This window comes from Pteropus vampyrus, unplaced genomic scaffold, assembly GCF_000151845.1.
Source record: "Pteropus vampyrus isolate Shadow unplaced genomic scaffold, Pvam_2.0 Scaffold655, whole genome shotgun sequence".
NCBI lineage: Eukaryota > Metazoa > Chordata > Mammalia > Chiroptera > Pteropodidae > Pteropus > Pteropus vampyrus.
Window position 1 is genome coordinate 68,594 of NW_011889436.1, and position 6,943 is coordinate 75,536.

The 6,943-nt window shown below is 36.7% G+C and overlaps 1 pseudogene; it reads right to left on the reverse strand.

The window, feature by feature from the left end:
* Nucleotides 1-1,736: 1,736 nt before the first annotated feature.
* LOC111733837 lies at nucleotides 1,737-1,852 on the reverse strand (annotated as a pseudogene).
* Between the last annotated feature and the right edge of the window lie 5,091 nt (nucleotides 1,853-6,943).

The window sequence follows — 6,943 nt, forward strand, 5'->3', positions numbered from 1 at the left end:
TCAGATCTTATTACATGAGTCATATCTTCTTAAGCAACGTGATGCTCTGTTTCCAATTTTATGGGACTACTTCAGTGTTTTACTATTAAGATGCTGGCCATTTGTTTATATAATTCTTATGTGAAAGAGGTATCCTTTGGTTCTAGTTTCCCCCAAGGATTTTTTAAAATTCAGGAATGTGTTTTAAGTGTTACATAATGCCCTTAAAGGACTATTAAAAGTAGGACTACTGACATAAAGAATTAGAATGTCAGATTTCCTAATACCAAACCTTTTGCAATCCCAAACTAAGGTAAGTTTTCCCGGATCATGATAGAAAATTCTTTTAAGATGCTATTTATTTGCAGCTACTTTATATAGAATTTTAAAATTACTCCTAAGTGAGGCTGGTTTATGGTTTCCTTTCCTTTGCATTGTCTTTGTTAAGTGCTGGAAGTAGCTTCATGAAGTACATTTCTGTCGCTTTCCATCTTTTCCTGTGCTTTGGAGTATTGGAGATGATCTAATTCTTTAAAAGTTTAAAAGAAACTTTTGAGATAAGTTCATCATATTTTAAATTTCTTTTACGGTTACTCATCTATTGACGTTTGAAATTTCTTCTTATGTCAATTTTGGTAATGCACCCAGAAAACCGTCCCTCCCCACTTTTAAAGATTTCCTTTTGTATTTTACATGGAACAGAATATCATGACTTCCTGTCACGTTTGTTCTCACCTCAGTCTATTTTTAGAAACTTTTTAATACAAAATTTGAGAGAATAGAACAACATATTGCTGTACCCATTGTCTGGCTTCCGTTCCCATCATCTCACGGGCGATTTTATCCTGTCTGTACCGACATTCACGTGCTCACTCACTGCCTCCCTCTCCCGTTATTTTGAACACATCCCATCATCGTAATTTCATCTATAACTATTTCGGCATAGGTCTCTAAAATATGGGAACCCTAAAAATAATAAAAATGGCACTACCTACCTAAAACATGAATAATTCCTTAATATCATCAAATATTCAGCGTCCATATTTCCCCAATTATCTTCTGCTTGTTTATGATTTGAGCTCATACATTACAATCGATTGAAATGTCTCCTATAATTCTTTGATTACGTTTTTCTATTGAACCCATCTTTTCCTCGAAATTTCTTATTTCTAAATTCTTATTTTTTGATTATATTTGTCAGAAGTGTATCTATCTATTTTACCACTTTCTCATTTCTATATTTGTTCATTTTTTTCCATTTTCTTGATTATATTTCCCTAGAGTTTATCTATTATGTGTTTTAAGAAACCAAGTATTTCATTACATCAAATCTGACACTGCGTTCGCCTTCTCCAAAACCTATCTATGTTATTGAAATTTTAGTTTCCTTAGAATCCTTCCTTATCTCACCTATCCTATTTATCTCCTCGTCTTATAGTTCTGGCTCATCTTACTTTTTTTTTTTTTTTTTAAAGAAACTGATATTTATTTTCTATCAACATTATTTTCATTGTCTGTGGAAGAGCAGCCAATGTCACTCAGCGGTGCCTCCTTCCCATTCACTGGCCTGAGCAGTGGCCGTTACAATCCTATCTTGGGGACAAGATGGGTGCTCCAGTCTTCAGGAGGGAGCTGCTGAGTAGGACAGAGGTGCCTTCAGACCAGCCTGTGTCCTCGGGCAGAGTAGCAGTAGCTCGGGAGCTGGGGCAGTCCACCCATCCTGAAATTCATTTTATTATTATTATTATTATTATTTATGCCTACTGCACCTGGTCTTCTTAGGTGGTCTCCCATCCAAGTACTAACCAGGCCCGACCCTGCTTAGCTTCCGAGATCAGACATCGAGCTTGTTCGGGGTGTCATGGCCGTAGACCATGGACTGTGGCTCCACTGGGGTGTGAACCCAGGATCTCCTGTGTGTAAAGCAGACGTGCTCACCGCTACACTATGGAACCACGTCCGTAAAATTCATTCTTGGCTATAGCCTTTTCAGCAGTGTCCACTCCTCCCTTTCAATCTCTCCTAGATCTCTGTAGAAGTAGGTCTGCGTGACATCCCATGGTTACCCATGGAGATGGTGTCACATGCTTGCAGAACTTCTTGGTCTAGTGTTCACCATATCGGACCCACTGAAGGAACTCCTGGCCATTTTTCACACATTTTAAACCCTCCTCAAACCTCTCATGCATTAAAATTACTATAACCTCCACTCACTCGGACAGAAACTCTTGTGGAGTTGGTGAAAACTTGCCCCACATATAATAGACTCCCTACTATCTTTCTGCTTTTAATGCTCATTGTCTTATCTCTTTCACCATGGTCTGTTCCTAGATTTTGGTTTTCTGATCTTCTTTCACAGAGATACTGCCTTCTCGGATTCTACAAAGGATGGCAAACTATTTCCAAGTTAACTTATTTCTGGTTTTAATATTTCTAGCTTCAAAAGTCTCTTTATCCTCTTCTGAGTCTTCAGGATTGTTGTTTCTTCCAACTTTTTTGAATTTTTAGCTCCAACTAGTACCATATTGATTCTTTCCTTTTAGAAATGAAGTATCCTTCCAAGAACAAACATTTATCCAGACTCGAAGATGGCCTCAGAAAAACATACTGTCTTTTCACAGTTAATGAGACACTGGTGACAGTTGGCTGAGGCCCATGTGGCAGGTAACAGAAGACACTCTAGTTAAAGAAGAAAGTGATTCATCAGGTGGATTCTGAAGCTTACAGAAGCTCATTGAGACGCGAGAAATGAGAGTTGATGGCTACACAGTTGGAAATAATGGCGACCAAGGGAAATGCCCCACAGTGCACGGAACCCCCACTGCTGTCACCACCTACTGCTTAGAACCTAAGTTACTGGGGACCAGACTTCAGAAATTCTGACGGAGCTGCCTCAGGAGAACCAGTGTGCCTGTCTCCTGGCTTGCAAAGACTTCTGCTCTCCCCAAGGTAGGCCACCTCCTCACACTGCCTACGTCCTCCTCGTCTCATACAGGCAATTGCTTGTCAGAATTTGTGTCATGCATGATCAATAAGCACATGAAAATATACTCGACATCATTAGTTGTTCAAGAAATACAAATCAAAACTGTAATTTGATACACTGCACACCCACCAGAAGGGCTAAAGTTTTAATAAAGGACAGAAAATGACAAGTTTTGGCAAGGATGCGGAGAAATTGGAACCCTCATTCATAGTTGGTAGTATTTAAAAATTCTTCAAAGCAGAGAAAGAAAATAGACATATGTACAAAGAAGCAAAGGAAAGATAACTGCAGACTTCTCGTCAGAAACTATGTAGGCCAGAAGGAATAAAATAGTAAAGGGAAACAGATAGATTGATATTACGTTGATGATAGATAGATAACAAATCTCATCAACCTGTAATTCTATATTTAGGGAAAACAACGCTTTGGAAATGGATGTAAAATAAACATTTTTTCCAGACAGATACAAGTGGCAAGACTTCACTTTGAGGATATTTGTTCTACAATAAACAGAAGCCAAGTTCTTTAAATCACGGGCATATGAAATCTGTGACCACGTGAAAGCTTAGGTGTATATAAAGAAATAGAGAGTGCCAAAAATTGATAAACATACGATAAACATAAATTTGTTGCCTCATTAAAATATTTCTTTAAAAGATAATTGAATATTTAAGGCAAAATGTAAACATATATTGTAGATTTAATATTATATGAGAAATAATATGTGACAGTAAAAAAATAGCACAAACAATAGGGGGAAAATAGAAGTATAATGTTCTAGGAATTTCACATTATACGTGAAGTGGCGTAATATTATGGTAAGTTAAAGTTAAATATTGTGTCTTAATCACTTTCAAAATAGTAAAACAAAAAGTATAGCTTATCAGCCTATAGTGTACATAGATAGAATAGTAAAAAGTATATACATTTACTTGAAAAGAAAGTAATAAAAGAGGAAAAAAAGAAATAAAGAAGGGGTGGGATAAATAAAAAAAGTAGATTTAAATTCAACCATATCGAAAATTATAACTCATGAAACAGTCCACACTCAACTAAAAGACAGAGTTTTTAAGTTAAAAAAGAAAGACAAAACTATGTGTGATCTACAAAAAATCTAATTTAAAGATATATAAAAGTTAAATGATGGAAATAGATATGCTAAGGAAACTCTAAGCAAAATAAAGTAAGGGTGGTTTTATTAATATGAAAAAACTAGATCAGAAAAAGAATTAGTAACAGGGATAAAGAAAAATACCTCATAGTGACAAAGGTCAATTCACCAAAAAAAAAAAAAAAAAAAAAAAGCAATTCTAAATGTGTACATATATAAGCAAGCAAAAAACGGACAATCCTGAAAGATGAGGCAAATTAACAATTTTACTTAAAAATATTAGCACTTCTTTCTTAACAATTTATAGAACAAATGAACAGACACTCAGGAAGAATGGTATTATTCATCAACTTGACCTAATTGACATAAAAATGTCTACCCAACACCAGCAGAATATCCACTTTTTTCAAGGGCATGAGGAACATACACCAAGATAGGCTGTATGCTGAGTCATAGAATAAGCCTCAACAGTTTTAAAATGACTGAAATCATACAAAGTTTATACTTTACCCAACAATGGGATTTAATAAGAAACCGACAATAAAACAATATCTGAAAAATCTCTAAATATAAAAAACTTAAACAAAATACTTCTAAATACCCATGAGTCAAAGAAGAAATCATAAGGGGGATTAAGACTATTTTGAACTAAATAAGAATAAAAACACAACATGGCGACATTTGTGGGGTATAGCTTAAAAAAGTTCCAAATTTTCAACTTAAAATGCTAGAAAAGGGGGAACAAAAGCAAATTAAACCCCAACATAAGAGGAAAGAGAAAATAAACATAAACATAAAACTCGATAAACTAAAAAACAATAATAATAACAATACGAATGAAATCCATAGCTGGTTCTTCAGAAAAAAAAATTCAATGGAATTGATAAAGCTCTAACTAGACTTATTCAGAAAAAAAGAGAGAAGACACAAATTACCACATCAGGAATAAAACAGAAGCATCACTACAGATCCTATAGACCTTAAAAGGATAATAAAGAAAAACAATGAGCAATTTTACTCCAATTACTTTGATAACCTAAATGAAATAGGTAAACTTTTTTCATAATATTACTTTGGTTGTATTAAGGAATGCCCTAATTCGTGGGAGATATACACAGAAATATTTACAGTGCAACTCACTTTCAAGTGGTTCTACAAATTTTGACAACTGGTGAATCTAAGTGGTGAGTATACAAATACTGTGTTCTTTCATCTTTTCTGTATATTTAAACAGTTTCATAATACAACGTTGGGGAAAAAAATCAGGCACAAACTCTTGTCAGTAGAGAGGCTCCTACTCCAGGTTTTTCCTTTGAAATAAGCTAATGACGAAAAAGACAGTGTCATGACCTTTTTCCTCAAAGGGCGGTGTCCTGACCTTCCCCGGTGTCAGGATGAAGTTTCTCAGTGATGCTGGTGAGCTACAACCTCCTACAAGATGACCACAGAGAAGAAGGACCTAGATCACGGGGGGCCAGTCTTGCCCCTTTGACTAGCAGCGAGGGCCAACAGAAAATATTGACTAGCTTTATCTGTACACCCAGCTACTAACAACTTGTAAAATACCAGGTGGCCAGTGGGAGGGGAGTGACTTTGGTCTTTGCTTTGTAAATCGAGGCTTGGCCTACTTAGTTCTCCCCAGAGGTTGGAAAAGAGGCCTTGACTCACAGACATAAAACCTTGACCTAACTGGATACTAATTACTCATAACAGCTTTGTTTACCCAAACGTCTCATAAACCAGGCTCAGATGCCTAGCCTACATGAAAGCAGAATCGCTGTTAGGAAAATAACAAAAGTAGTCCTTTTGTCAGAAATGATGTTGCTAATTGAATGAGAATAAATAATGTGTGGGTTGATAAATTCCACGTTTAGGGACTGAGAAGAGCTTTCCGGCATCTGTAAAGATCTGCATATTTGGAGCTGGGTAAGATGAAAATTAGGAGTAGTTGGCCAACCAAAGCGAAGTTGGATGAGGTCAGCAGAATTTCCCATATTTTGATATATCTCTTTGTGATTAAGTGTTTGTAAAGAAAACAAACATATGTTTACTGGTTTTAATCAAGTACAAGGAAGAGAGGTCTGATCACGTGGGTTTCCTTTTGATCTTGGGTCCTGGCTGGTTGGGCATCTGACAACCTTCTCTGCTAAGTGGAGACTTGGGAAGTTAGGGAGAGAGAGCATCAAACCTTTGCAGGGTGTAATTGACCTACTTGCTACTCATTTTGTTACGATCCATTCGTTCAACAAATGGAGCATCTCAAATGCTCAATGAGATTATTGATGCTTAGGTATGGCAAAAATAGACAAAATAAATTGCGGTTTTTATGCAGCTTATGTATCGTTGATATAGTAAAATCAAAATTATGTAAAGAAAGAAAAGAAGATATAAATATGGGTTTTCATCCAGCTTTGCAGCTGCTTGTAGAGGAAGCTGAGTGATGAGTCCCCTTACCCTCTCTAGACCTGTAGGTTTCATCCATCGGGGCCAAGAACTTGACCAGATTCCAATAACAGCCCTTCTAGCCTGATCTTCGTCAGGGGAGATCTGAGTACGGTCCAGTGGGGAAGAGCGTGGGTTTTGGAGTAAAACAATTTTGGTTGATCAATCATTGAATCTCTGATTTTGGTCAAGTCATTTAACCACAGTGAGCTTCAGTTTCTTTGCTGCAAAACGAGATAATGACATTTGCTCAAATGGGATGCCACAGGGGAAGCGACCACCAGTGCTCCTGGCATGCCATCAGACCTGGCTCTCACTCCCTTGGGAGCTTATATATGCAAAAAGATTTTGTAATGCAAAGACAATGGTCATTTCACTAGGGAAGCGACCAAGACATCAGGCGGTTTCTCCTCAATCACACTGTC